The 15,277-nt window shown below is 38.8% G+C and overlaps 1 protein-coding gene across 8 annotated transcripts in view; it reads right to left on the bottom strand.

Annotated features, from left to right (window-relative positions):
- Nucleotides 1–8,395, bottom strand: part of LOC122555908 (lysosomal amino acid transporter 1 homolog) — a 48,962-nt gene extending 40,567 nt beyond the window's left edge. For 3 of the 8 annotated variants that reach the window (XM_087993249.1, XM_043702173.2, XM_087993250.1), the window contains exon 1: nucleotides 8,236–8,391. The gene's annotated coding sequence lies outside the window, so the exon portion shown is untranslated. Of the gene's footprint in view, nucleotides 1–2,897; nucleotides 3,017–7,632; nucleotides 7,734–8,235 lie in introns of those variants that run through there. The other 5 variants (XM_087993245.1, XM_087993244.1, XM_087993246.1 and 2 more) reach the window with 4 other exon arrangements.
- Between the last annotated feature and the right edge of the window lie 6,882 nt (nucleotides 8,396–15,277).

Here is a 15,277-nt window from a genome sequence, read left to right as displayed (position 1 = left end):
ACCAATCCATATCAAAGTGCTTCTTGGCAAAACACTGCATCCTTAAAATTTGCAATTTTAAATCACAAAGACTTCAACTCAAGCATTCAAATATTCTTATAAAATCCTGTTTCTTATCCTTTTTGGTTTGTATTTCTTCTTTTGATGTGAGGTTTTCATACACCTTCGATATTTGCATAGTAACATTAGTTAGCCTAACTACTATCATTAACTAAGAACAGATATGGAAAATATAATAAAGAGAAACACCTGAACATGATGTAAAATTACTGAATTAGCATTGGAATTTTAATCTACAGAACTGAAATTGGCTATTAACTATTAATCTACTTTCCTCAATCAACCGTATAGAATATTTGCACAAAAGGTAGAATTATAAACCTCACATCAAATGATCAGAGACAAGTGGTCTAAAAAGTGCTGTAATATTTTAAGATGTGATGAATGATAGCATAATGCAGGCTGTATAATGTTGAATGGATAGACTGCATCCTCAATTTTCAAAGACCTGACAGAAGCTCCTAATAGTTTCAACTGTAAAGCTGAACAGATCTTTATTTTTATGAATATAAATTCAAACTTTACTTGACATTTCCTGTCATTTTAAGGTGTTTTTCATTTTCATTTTAAACAATATATTTTATTTGAAGAACACTGAATGTTAATAATGACAGCTAAACTGTGGGCAATAAAAACAAATAGAAACCAGTACTCAGGTACAGAACATTGTATAATGTGCTGAGTAATAACATCAATGCCCATTGTGCAGCTGACAATGAAAGACTAACCAATTCTTCAGTGTTTCAAGTGATTCATTTTTAAGCAATTAATCATATTGCATGCAGTTGAATCCAAGTTTATTTGAAAAGCAAGTGTTGACTAAATTAGACACTGGGTGAAAAATACTAAGAAGAAAAATTTATTGTGAAAACATGCAGATTACCACTACTTTAAAAAAAATTGTGAAGTCTCTGAATTACATACAATGTATATGGAAAAAAAGCAGTAGTAAATGTTTAAAGATGGAAATATAGGAAATCTCAACAGGAAATATTTCTACAATGTGGAGATCTGCTGTAATAATTATTACTGCAATTTCTGCCATGGAAGAAAAACAATCTAATCTTGGTTTCTCCTGGACTAAAAACATATGGACCAACGGACAGATTAAGGATTACTTATTGTAAACAGAATGAAGCAGTTAGTTTTCTTTAAAAAAAGAGATAAAAGAAGCTGCTAACTTTTTGCTGAGCTTAACAAATGAAAAAAGTAGCAGTCATCCCATTATTTGTCTTCAATATTCAATCCAGAAAACCATTCCAAGTGCAGCCACTCATTTCACCCAAATCTAAATGTTATGAATATTTGAATATTTTAGTCCATCTTAATTCCTGTGGACTTACTTCATTTGTATCAGTTAGTTTCGAGCATAATTCTAAAAAGATCATGTTTTATCTTGTGGATCACTGAAAATTTCCCTTATATTTTGATTAGCAAAATTCCTCACAGTGCTCAAGGTACAGATCTTTATTCTTTAACGGGATGAGGGTGTTAAATGCCTACAGGGCAGTTGAGAGTCAACCACATTGCTGTGGGTCTAGAGTCACATGTAGGCCAGACTAAGTAAGGATGGCATTTTCCTTTCTTAAATGACATTAGTGAACCAGATGGGTTTGTCCAACAATTGGCAATGGATTTGAAGTCATCATTAGATTCTTAATTCCAGATATTTATTGAATTCAAATTCCACCATCTGTCATGGTTGGATCTGAGGGTGGCTAAAGAGGAACTTGGAAGGGCAGGGGCAAACCCCATTGCTATGGTCCATGTTAGAACAAACAATATCGATGAAAATAGAGGGCTTTCTTCTGAAAGACTATCAGGAGTTTGGCTCTAAACATGAAGCAGGAAATCAAGAGTATAATCTTTAGATTAGTTCAAGTTATAAGCAAATTGGCACAGGAGCAGACAGAACAGGAGAATTAACACAGGGCTAACAGACTATTGAGAGAAAGCAAGTTTCCATTTCGGGGAACACTAGCAACAATTCTGGGAGGTGGGGGCAATGGACCAATGGAACCCCTGTCCAAACAGAAAGCATTAATAAGGAGGCGGGAAGAGTTTTAAGCTCATAAGATGGTGCGAGGGCTCTACAGGAAACATAATTAGTCTAATGTTAACAAGACAAAAAAAACATAAGAATGAATAAAATAAAATTGGATATTGATGGCAAGGGAGTAAATAGAATTATAGAACAGGCCCTAAACAGATGGATAAATATAAAAGGTGAGAGGAAATACTCTCAAAAATTATTTGAACCATCTGTATAGCAATGCATGCAGTGTGTGTAATGAAACAGGGGAGCCGGATGGTCTTGTTAATATTCTAACCAGATTCAGAAAAGATATAAAATTAGACACTTCAGGAGACCTAAGTGCAGTAGGCGGTGGAGAAATTCTTAACTGTACATCCACACCAACACTCCTGCATAGTTTCAGAAATTGTGCAGATGTGATGCACCAACAACAACAAAAAAGGAAAAGCAAAAGTGACTGCATTTGCCAGTGGCTCTGCCTGATCTGATCTGGGCTGGCACTGTCCGTCTGTCATAGCTGTATGCTTTTGTTCTGCATTCCAAATATGCCCAACTTATCCTCTCAAACTCTGACGAAAATCAATGTAAGCATCATATTGGTTGAATCAATTTTGATTGATCATATAGCTCGTTGAAGAGTTGGTCATGTTATGACAGTCATATAGCCTATTTTTAATACAATCTGATTTTTGTGCACAATATTCCACCACATTTTACAGGATAATAATGTTTGGTAACAGATTAGACAAGCATACTCATGAAATACACAATAAATTATTCTATTGGTAATATGAGGACTCACAAGTCCAATATAGCAGATCCTGAGTGCAATCAGATGTTCAATGTTGTGGTTCAGAAATGAATAAGTTTGCAGATGTGCTGGAAATTTCTGTCACAGATGAATCCAAAATGAAATAACGGCTGTTTAAAAAGAAATTCTGATGTAGTTATGTTTATAAATTTCCATGGATTATACTCTGCAAATTCAATTAGATAAGATTCTGTGAAGTTCCTCCCATATATTTTTGAGTACTTTGCATAATTTGGCAGCCTCCACTATGAAAATGCCACTACTGAGGAGATCCAACAACAGATCAGCTTTGTCTGTTCAACTTTCTTCAAACTAGAGGAACTATTAGGTATTTGACAAGAAGGACCTCTACAAGTCACAAAAAAAGTCATAGTTATCAGGGTAGTTGTTGCGATTTTACATCTGCACTGCAGTGAGACTACACTCCGTGTCGTGACACGTAACAGCATAAGAGAAATTCCATCAGCAATGTTTCTGCTAGATTCTCAAGTTTCAGTTGGAGAATTGTTCAACAAAACCTACTGTCCTTGAAGCTAGCTCACAAGTAATCAGGCATTACAAACTATGATGGATTGTCCAGAAAACTAAAACCATCTCCCTCAAAAGCTCTTGATTTATCAACTCTCAAATAGTCAACATAACTGGGGAGATCAAGGAAAGTGCTTCTAAAACACTGTGAATCTCTCATTGATATGCAGTAACACTAACTTTAGTGATTGCTAATAAGCTCCTCCCAATCATTCAGAATGACAACAACTTATCCATTGAGTTGCATCATGCTTTGAGACCCAACATCTTAATAATGAGGCAGAATAGGTGCAGAAACGGAAAGTAAATGAAGCAAAATCTGCCCAATGGTTCCCACTATTGCACGGGAGGTCCTGCCTCATGTGCCCAAAGTTATGCGGGTCAAGAGGCAGCATGTTCATTCACATGAAGTCTTCTGGCATAAACTATGTTACCAAGCAGATGTCATTCCTGACTAGTTAGGCAGCTGATGACTTGGAACAACCCGCAACATCTTATTCTACAAAGCCAATTGTTCAACTGTTTTTCCAACTCAACAGCATAAACAACACACTTGCTTTTCAAGAATACAGCGAGTCAATAAATAAATGCAGGTTATGTTTAAGCAGTTCAGTACAAGGCTGTATTCTTGATGCTACAACAGAGGGAGAACTTCCAACACAAGTGCAGATGCAGTCAACAGTTAGTAACACTGAACGTTAATGTGACAAGCTCTTTTTAGATAGTATCTGGAGGTTTTATTTCAAGATCAGTCAATTCATTTTGCACAATTGTATTGAACAAGTCACAACAGTCTGAGCAGGACAGCATATCCATTATAAGAATGGTCAAAATTTGAAATTAATCATTTTAAATAGATTCTAAAATAAATGAATTGCATGTTCTTCACCAATGAAAATCAGTTCATAAATCTTACTGAATGCAATGGAATTTTTCTTTGGAAAACATAAGACATCAAGTTTTCAATCTTAAAGAGCAAATTGACAAAATGGATTCATTGCCAACTCGATCATGAGCAAATCAGTATTAAATGCTGTACACTAAACTTAAGAAATTTGAAGTATGGTGAACGACTAAAGTATTCCAAAATTAACAAAATTGAAGAACCAAACCAGTATAAAAGGCATTAAAACAGATGCTACAAATAAGTTTGGGGCAATGAGCTAGTTTTCTGTTAGGAGGAATTGTGTAACAAAGGACTCAGCAGAGGGAATGGGAGCTTGAGAATTATCAATTATTTTGACACATAGCAGATGATTCCCATGTATGTCAGTGCCCCACTGCGGGACAAACACACATGCACACCGATTCCTGGTTGATTGGCATCAGGAGTTACATCATTTACAGCATACAACAGACTACAAGATTGGGACTGACTTAAGCCCAACAATGTGCAAGTGATATGTGACAGTAATATTAAATCAGATAGATGAAGGCCTATTTCTTCATCTGTCCGAACAACTGCTCCGGATGTCAACTTCCGTCCCGTAGTAGCACTCTTTTCTCAAAATTACAAGTTTATGATTTAGCACAATTTGTATTTCTACATTACCTCTCACAACCTTGGGGCATGCTAAAGTATTTTACAAGTAATGAAGTTTTTGAAGTGTAGTCATTATTGTGATTCAGGATACATGCAGCAAATCTGCATACAGCATGCCCCACAATCAGTAATAAACTATATATCACAAAAATAGATTACATAAAGAGAATCAGCTGCTCTGCTACAAATTATAGCTTTTAAAAAAATATTGACTTGAAATGGTTGATGAGATCTCAATTTAATGTTCGATCCAAATATTAGCATCTCAGACAGACCAAAGAGGCTGAAACTTTAAAGAACAGCATAATGGCTCAGTGTTTAGCACTGCTGCCTCACAATGCAAGGGACCCGGGTTCAATTCTAGCCTCGGGTGACTGTCTATATGAAGTTTGTATATTTTCCCTGTCTCTGCATAGGTTCCCTCTGGTTTCCTCCCACAGTCCAAAGGTGTGCAGGTTAGGTGGATTGGACATGCTAAAATTGCTCATCGTGACCAGGGACATGTAGGTTACATGGATTAGCCATGGGAAATGCAGGGTTAAAGGGATGTAGTGTGTCTGGGTGGAATGCTATTTGGAGGGTCAGTTATAGATTTGACGAGAAAGGGGAATCAAAAACTTGATCAAAGTAAAGGATTGTGAAAGTTTTATGAAGATGGAAGACAGGTTGCAAGGTGGTGAGGTTTATATCATAGAAGAAACTCTGTAGGATTCAAGCAGTTGACAGCATGATCAATACTGGAGCGAAGGGGAGCCAGGGGCATCAACAGTTCTTGGTCAGACATAGTGGTTAGGATGGCACACAGGGCTGGAGAACACCAACAAGATAGGCAGTGGAATCTTGTTGAGACAGGAGAGAGAGAGAGACATGCTACCTTTCATACAGAAAGCCCAGGGAACCACACTAATCAAGCAGAGACCAGTTCACCAGTGGGCAATCCCTGGAATCAAAATCCTGGGTAGAAGCCCCATCCAATGAACACTGCCAATCAGAGACTGGATAACTCTTATACTTAGCAGCACCAGCACAGAGGGATGCTGGTGGAAAAGTACATCCACAATCCCAGGGTCACTGAGGACCCAGAACAGGGATAACTAATTTATGGAGAATGATTTTCTCAAGTTGGGAATCGAGGAGGTGGGGGTTAGATGCAAGAGTAAAGCATTAAGCTCCCAGCAGGCAAACTCCTGCCCCGGTCCAGTCCCTCCATCAGGAGCTGACTGTCTTTAGATTAGAGTGATGCTGGAAAAGCACAGCAGGTCAGGCAGCATCCAAGGAGCAGGAAAATCGACGTTTCGGGCAAAAGCCCTTCATCAGGAATAGAGGCAGGGTGCCTGCAGACTGGAGAGATAAATGAGAGGGGGATGGGGGTGGGGACAAAGTAGCATAGAGTACAATAGGCGAATGGGGGGGGGATGGAGGTGATAGGTCAGAGAGAAGGGTGGAATGGATAGGTGGAAAGGAAGATAGGCAGGTAGGACAGGTCATGATACAGCGGAGGCAGAGGAATTGGGAATACGGGATGGCATTTTTGCAAGAGGTAATTTCTAATTCCTCCACCTCCACCGTATCTGCTCCCAGGAGGACCAGTTCCACCACAGAACACACCAGATGGCCTCCTTCTTTAGAGACTGCAATTTCCCTTCCCATGTTGTTAAAGGTGCCCTCCAACGCATCTTGTCCACATCCCGCACCTCCGCCCTCAAACCCTACTCCTCCAACCGTAACAAGGACAGAACCCCCCTGGTGCTCCCCTTCCACCCTACCAACCTTCACATAAACCACATCACCCGAAGACATTTCTGCCACCTCCAAACGGACCCCACCACCAGTATATATTTCCCTCCCCACCCATTTCCGCTTTCCGCAAAGTCCGTTCCGTACGTGACTACCTGGTCAGATCCACGCCCCCCTACAACCCACCCTCCCTTCCTGGCACCTTCCTCTGCCAACGCAGGAATTGGCCTCCCTCGCCTCCATCCAAGGCCCCAAAGGAGTCTTCCACATCCATCAAAAAGTTTTACCTGCACATCCACCAATGTCATTTATTGTATTTGTTACTCCTGATGCAGTCTATTCTACATTGGGGAGACTAGATGGCTCCTAGCAGAGCACTTTAGGGAACATCTCCGGGACACCCGCACCAATCAACCCCACCACCCTGTGGCCCAACATTTTAACTCCTCCTCCCACTCTGCCGAGGACATGCAGGTCCTGGTCCTCCTCCACCGCCGTTCCCTCATCAACCAACGCGTGGAGGAAGAATGCTTCATCTTCTGCCTCAGAACACTTCAACCCCATGGCATCAATGTGGACTTCACCAGTTTCCTCATTCCCCCTTCCCCCACCTCACTCCAGTTCCAACCTTCCAGCTCAGCACCTTCTCCATGATCTGTCCTATCTGCCAATCTTCCTTTCCACCTATCCACTTCCTCCTCTCTGACCTATCAACTCCATCACCACCCCCATTGTACTCTTTGCTACTTTCTCCCCACCCCCATCTCATTTATCTCTCCACTCTGCAGGTTTCCTGCCTCAATTCCTGATGAAGGACTTTTGCCCGAAACGTCGATTTCCCTGCCTGACCTGCTGTGCTTTTCCAGCACCACTCTAATCTAGACTCTGGTTTCCAGCATCTGCAGCCCTTGTTTTTACCGAGTTCATTCTGATGCCTGAGGGTGGAGGTCGAGACGGTAGAATTACACTTTTTTTTTAAGTGGCTATTTTGAGCACGAGTCAATTATCAGCGCTACTCAAACTGGATTTCCAAGTTGTGCGATTGTTCTAGCCTTTCTTGAACTGAATAATCAGAAACAGACTGTAAGGCAATGATTCACGACTGTGCTTTACGGTATACGTATAAACAATACTGAGTTAGACCTTCATAAAATAGTATTGCCAGCTGGGAAAGTTTATCACTTTTAAAGGTGTGGCCAAATCTTGTCCAGCTCAATTTCCCACTCCGAAACAACCATTAAAAATTGTTTTAAAATCATTAAACATACTAACTACACAAACAACATTTTTTTTTGTTTTCATAATTCAATTAATGTTACAAGGGATACTTGAAACTATATTTATTTGTATGTGATATGAGATGATATATATATCTAATTGGAAATAACTTAATGAATAATTGGAAATAAGTAAAATAATTTTCATGGGTGACCGCCCATTGATTCTGCACTTGTTCATTGTGAATTGTATCCATTCACAAATACACTTTTTATCGCTCCCATCACGACACGTTCTACTCACCTTTTGGCATTTTACATCCCTTGTTCCTGCTAAAGATAGTGTGTTTTTCCCAAACCTGGAAACTCTGAAATCACCATTTAATTTGACACTAACAATTCTAAAATAAAACACAGCCTCGGGAAGTCACTGAACCTGTACAGAGAAGCTGGGAAAACACTCACGCAATATTAGTGTGCTCCATTAACAGCGCCACTGCATTGGCAGACTGGGAGCTTCAACCTGCCTTAGCTTATCTGCAATGAAGCACGAGTCTAAACCGTTTACACATTAACGGGAAGAATTAACTAAAGAATTTTTTTTTAAATGTTTTTGGCCATCATTCATTACTCATCTTTAACTGTCCTTGAGCACGTGATGGTGAGCGTTGAGCCTTTACACTTCACGTTGGTGTATGCATAGTCCATCTGGTTTGGGTACAATAATGACTTTAGGGTGATATGGGGATGTCAGTGTTGGACTGGGGTGTACAACGTTAAAAATCTCACAACACTAGCTTATAGTCCAACAGGTTTATTGGAAGCACTAGCTTTCAGACCGCTGCTCACAAAGGAGCAGCACTCCGAAAGATAGTGCTTCCAATTAAACCTGTTGGATTATAACCTGGTTTTGTGTGATTTTTGACTTTAGGATGGGAATTCCAGGATTTTTACATGGTGAAAGAATCATGAGTGGAAACAGGCCCTTCACCCCAATACATCCACACTGAACCTCTGAAGAGTAATCCACCTGGACCCATTCCCCTATCCTATTTTTACCCCTGACTAATGCACCTAACCTACACATCCTGGAAGACTATGGGCAATTTAGTCTGGCCAATTCACCTAACCCGCACAGCTTTGGACTGTGAGAGGAAACCGAAGCACCCGGAGGAAACTCTCACAGACAGAGGGTGAATGTGCAAACTGCACACAGTCAGTTGAGGCTGGACTCAAACCTGGGTCCCTAGCGCTGTGGGTAGCACTAACCACTGAGCCACCGTGAAAGAGCACAAAATTTCAAATCACAAAATTCTATCTTTTATTTACAGATTCTTTCTGGAGAGCAAGCTGTCTTTTGCCTCACATGAGGGTATTTATCTTTGGGATTAAGCTTCACTCCCAGACTGTAGTCTAGATGTTTGCCATTTGTCTAAGAATAAATTTTGTCTTAAATTAATGGATTATTTTAAGTTCATTAGAAGAGATCTGAGGGAAGTTTCTTTCATTCTAGACAGTGCTATGATCGCACGTAATGTGTAACTGGACAAAGGCAGACCGAAATAAAATCTGGTCTGACAGATCATATATTTTAAAAACATAATGCACTACTGTGGTCATTCACTAAAATATAGTCATAAAAGACTGCAGATTTTCTTTTAAACATAACATAGGTTTATTGTATAAAAGCTTAAAAGAAAATTAAGAGAACAATCTAGCTTGATGTAATGATAAACAGTTTAAAAATCTTAAAACAAGCAAAACCAAGTCTCATCTTGTTTCCTGACACTATCTATTACAGAAACTCAAATCTGGTGAAATTACCTCACCATATCAAATCTTTGAGTTCAATTTAACTGATTTCTCATCAGTTATTTCATCTAAACTGTCAAATCCTCTTGCATAAATGCACACAAAGCTGATAGCGTAGACTTTATCAGGTTTAATAAACTTCAAATTTCTAATCAAACATCCCTGGTAATTCACAAATTAAACTTCTACATTGAGATAACTGTATTTCCCCAGAACTGTCTTATACTCCTTTTCAGGAGAGAACCCAATCAGTTCTTTTCCAAAACCACCTCCAAAACTTGCAATCTTAGCATTTTCTCAGCTAAAATCAACCCTTGATTCTCCTGAATAAAAAAACAAACTAATATCCTCCAATATTAACCCCACCTGTCATAAACAACCACAATAAAAACAATCTTCCATTAACACTCCAATGAGTCTGTGTTCTTTGACACATATTGAATTAACTATTACAGAAGGAATGTCTAACCATTTATTTAAAACCCTAAGAAAAATAACTAACCCCATATATCACTATTTTAAAATGTATTCTATAAAAATATATACAATAATGGACATCTTACACCACAATAATAGTGTAAATAGGGAATCAATTGGTCATTCTGGTGATTAAATCAACAAATGTATACTAATGGTATGGCTGGTGGATTAAAGGGCTTTATTACCAATACATTGCTCCCATAGCATGGTTTGGGGGCTTGTCCAGGATCTTTGATGTGGATGTTAGGAAACTGAACATGGAGTAATACTAATTGCAAAGGTTGGTAGGAAAGGTATCATGTTTTGCACATTATAAAAGCAGAATGGTATTAGAAGGCTGAAAGCTGTCTGACAGATGGAGGAATTATCCCTGACTAGTTTACATATATTTAACTACAGTTAAGGCAGTAGAATTATGATCACTCTTACCATTACTGTCATGACCAATAAGGTAATGTTTCACAGGAATGTGATATTTTTTGCAGGACTAATTATTATTCTTTAAGGTTTTGTGAATTGATCTACATGAATATTTTGTTTCTCATATATTATTGCATTAAACAGTCTGTCAATAATTATGATTTATAATGCACTGATAGCTACCTACATTATGTGAATCCCATCATTGCCTTTAAAACATTATGCTGCATCTTGTCAATTTGAATTACAGTATCATACTGTTTCAACACACCAGACTGTATTCTTCCAGTTCTTAAAAAAAAGGTTTTTGCTGTTGATGTCAGCATTAGTCCGTATTCATGTGAGGTCCAACTCTGCTGTGCAGTTTGTCTGAGTACGTTTTGACAATTTGAATTTAAAATAAATTGTGCTTTCTCCCTTACCTGTGTATAATGGTGATAAAATTCTTACTGACTCGTGGCAACCTCTGTCTACTTCTGATAATTGTATTTGTTATGTTCTACTTAACCTAAGCCTTAATTTAACTTATAAAATATTTCAGTTGCTTATCATTAAGTGAAACTATTGTTGGATCAATTCTCTGTTTTGTTTAAATAGAGCCATATTTGCTGTTTCTAAAATAATTTCCTATGTCTTGAGGCAATCAGTGTCCACAATTCTTATCTACTTATTGAAGGGAGTATGAAATTCAAAGAGGAAGTCAATGTTTGTTTTCACTATTACAGTGTGGCACTCATCAACTCAAAAGTATTTGATAACACAGATAAGCTTGCCATTTTTGGAAAGATGGCAGAGCTGTTGGCTGTAATGGCTGATCCAGTGGGATATTCTGTTGTAAAAGTCATTATAGCCTCGAGTGTTAGCAATGAAATAGAATTGCAATAGGTTTTGTTTAATTCATGAACTAATGAACAACTCTGTCGCCTCCACTTTCCATTCACCCAGGTAATAAAATTAATTAATACAGATAATTAGGCTGTAGAGAAAGGATTTAAGATTTCTTGTAAGACATTTGCCTACTGTGCTGCATTAACTTTTGTTTGAAGTTATCAAGTTTAATTATCAGCATTACGTTAAGAAATGCATTGCCATTTAACCCATACTTGGTTCAGTATGAATTTCTTTTTGTAATAAACCAGACTGATGATTCAACTATACATGTTCATTGCTTGTGGTCTTCCAACTATTTTAGTTGCAAGAGCACATAGTGAACCCCTATATGGACTCCAGTGTAAAATAATTTGGCAACACTGCTGCATCCTAATCGATTCACTTCATATAAGGATCTGCATTTTAGACTTCTGTCTGCTTAAGAAAATGCCATTTGGAGGTGAAAGATTGCAAAGTTTGTTGGGAAAAAAAAATTAAAATTTTCAAATGTCTTCGGTTGAGAAAATCAACCCCTTTCATCCTTTGTAAATTTAGGAAACAATCTGGAGAAAGTAAAGGCCGTCATTGCACTTGTGAATGGTGGTGGCTGGGGATCGCACTGATGTATATCTCTGTATGGTCATATAAAATGTTTCACAGCAGAGTCTGGCCCCTAATCATCCTGGAGCCCCACTGCCTTTGGACCAAGGCCCAGCTTTGTCAAGTTAAAAATCACACAACACCAGGTTATAATCCAACAAGTTTAATTGGAAGCACACTAGCTTTCGGAGCGCCACTCCTTCATTACCTGATGAAGGAGCGTCGCTCTGAAAGCTACTGTGCTTCTAATTAAACCTGTTGGACTATAACCTGGTGGTGTGTGATTTTTAACTTTGTACACCCCAGTCCAACACCGGCATCTCCAAATCATGACAGCTTTGTCAAGACTATGTTGTAATCAATATGACAGCTATCCCACATTTTTAAAAGAATCATGAACAAACATTTTCCACTTGTCAAAATGACAACAAAAAATAATATTGGTAACATTCAGATTTTTCTCAATCTAAATGATTTATAATAGTTAACAGGCACAAATAGATGGAACACAACAAAATCCTACGTCTCACTAGCAATAATCCTATAACCACCGATATTCACCCTGAAACTACAATCAGAATCACCTATACTGAACAGGATCGAGCCAAGCTTCCCAGTTGCTCCCATCTTTAATAAGCCCAAACTTCCCTTAGTCTCTGGTTTGAACAAGCATCTTGTGAGAATGAGAACTCTGAACTCGCAAATGAGTCAAAACAGATCATTACATGGAGTTTATATACTAATACAGCTGTCATGAATGATGTAAATTAATCAAATGGTTTTGTAAGGGAAAATGGGCTTGGTACTCATGCTAGTTTTGACAGTGCACGTTATTCCAAACTCCAAGCCACTCTGAGAATTTCCATAGGATGATAGAAATCACAGCACAAATAGTGGTCATTCAGCCCCCAGAAAAAAATACACATGTTGGAACCAGGAATAGATCATGTACTCCCTTGTATCTGTTCATCAATCAGTAAGATCATGGCTAACTCTACATTTGCCCCAATATCTCTAGATAACAAAATACCATCAATCTCAGTTTTCAATTTACAGTTGATCCAACAATCTTTGCAGGAGATGATTCCAAGCTTCTGCAATGCTTTCAATGTGGATATGATTCGTTATTTCACTCCTGAAAGGTCTTATTCATATTTTAAACTCTGCTGCCTTGTTCTAGACTTCACAATCAGCAGAAACAATTTGTCTCAATCTGCTTTAACTGTACTCCTAGGTACCTAGAAATTGTTATTCATATCACTCTTCATTGTTTTAAATCCCAAAGAATATAATCACAATTTATTTAATTTTTCCTCATAATGTAACCTTGCAGTCCAGAGATCAGGTGCCCAGAACTACTCACAGGATAAGGTCTAACCATGGCATTTATAGCATAAGCATGCTGCTATATTCTAGCACTTTCGATATGAAGTCCATATTCTCTTTGATTTTCCTGCTACCTTCTGCACCTGTTCATGATCTTACTTACCTTTGTGATCTGAACATTACATCTTCTATTTCCAGTTAGGAAGTAACCTGATCCATTCCCTAAGATCCAAAGTGGTTGATCTCACATTTGCCATGCCCATTCACTTAATCCAAGAAAACGTTTTCAATGTTACACACCATTTCACTGTTTAAAATTGCACCTATTTTTGTTAAAAGTCACACAACGCCTGGTTATCATCCAACAGGTTTACTTGAAAATACAAGCATTCAGAGAGCTGCTCGTTCGTCAGGTAGCTAGTGGGGCAGGATCATAGGACACAGAATTTATAGTAAAAGATCAAAGTGTCATACAACTGATGCCATGTATTGAAGAAACACAAATTTTCCGTCCTATGGTCCTGCCGCACGAGTACCTGACGGAGGAGCAGGGTTCTGGAAGTTTGTATTTCCAAATAACCTGGCGTTCCTTGATTTGTAATTTTGTCCATCCCAGTCCAACACTGGCACCTCCACATCATACCTACCTTTGTGGCATTGATAAACTTGGGCGTATAACATTCCATCGCATCATTCTAAGTTCAGTGTAATCACCTAAATCCATTCTTTGGAGATGCCGGTGTTGGACTAGGGTGTACAAAGTTAAAAATCACACAACACCAGGTTATAGACCAACAAGCTTAATTGGAAGCACACTAGCTTTCAGAGCGACGCTCCTTCATCAGGTGATAATGGAGGGCTCGATCGTAACACAGAATTTATAACAAACATTTACAGTGTGATGTAACTGAAATTATACATTGAAAAATTGATTGTCTGTTAAGCTTTTCATCTGTTAGAATACAGTATAGTTTCACTTCTTTCATGTATAAATCACAAAACCTTTTTTTTAAAGTTGCATTCTCAGGTTAGCTGTTAACAATGGTGATAGCTAGACAATATGTTGAAGGTGCTGGCCCCCTGTGTTCTCTGTCTATGTCTTGAGGTTTAGATTGATTCTAATCTAAAAAGTGAGATAACAGAGTTTTACATAAATTCATGCAGTTTTTGAGCTCAGAGTTCTACATGAATGCATGCAGTTTTTGAGCAAAGTACAAGGATGTCCGGAGGCATGGTACATTGGGGAAACCGAGCAAAGGCTACGACAACGGATGAATGGGCACCGCACAACAATCAACAGACAGGAGGGTTCCCTACCAGTTGGGGAACACTTCAGTGGTCCAGGACATTCAGTCTCGGACCTTCGGGTGACCATCCTCCAAGGTGGACTTCGGGACAGGCAGCAGAGGAAAGTGGCCGAGCAGAGGCTGATAGGTACCCATAGGGAGGGCTTCAACCGGGACCTTGGGTTCATGTCACATTACAGGTGATCACCATTGCACTATACACACACACAGATTCACATACACACGGACACAGGTACACACAAACGCGCACACAGACACCCACACACACCCTTGTAGAGAGACACACTCCCACACTCACACATGCACCCCCTCACAGACCTAAGACACTCTGCACTCACTACACACACACACACTTTCTCACACTCACAACCCCCACCCCAGACAGACACACACACAGACAAAGACCCACATGCACACATATATTTTGTTGGGTGAATTTATACTTGCAGAGTTACATTGTACTTTGCTCAAAAACTGCATGCATTCATGTAGAACTCTGTTATCTCACTTTTTAGATTAGAATCAATCTAA

The sequence above is a fragment of the Chiloscyllium plagiosum genome, unplaced genomic scaffold (assembly GCF_037043375.1).
Source record: "Chiloscyllium plagiosum isolate Xiang-an unplaced genomic scaffold, Cpla_swu_hap1 HiC_scaffold_13, whole genome shotgun sequence".
Classification (NCBI taxonomy): Eukaryota; Metazoa; Chordata; class Chondrichthyes; order Orectolobiformes; family Hemiscylliidae; genus Chiloscyllium; species Chiloscyllium plagiosum.
The sequence above is the reverse complement of the archived record's forward strand: the minus strand, read 5'-3'. Positions and strand labels throughout refer to the sequence as shown.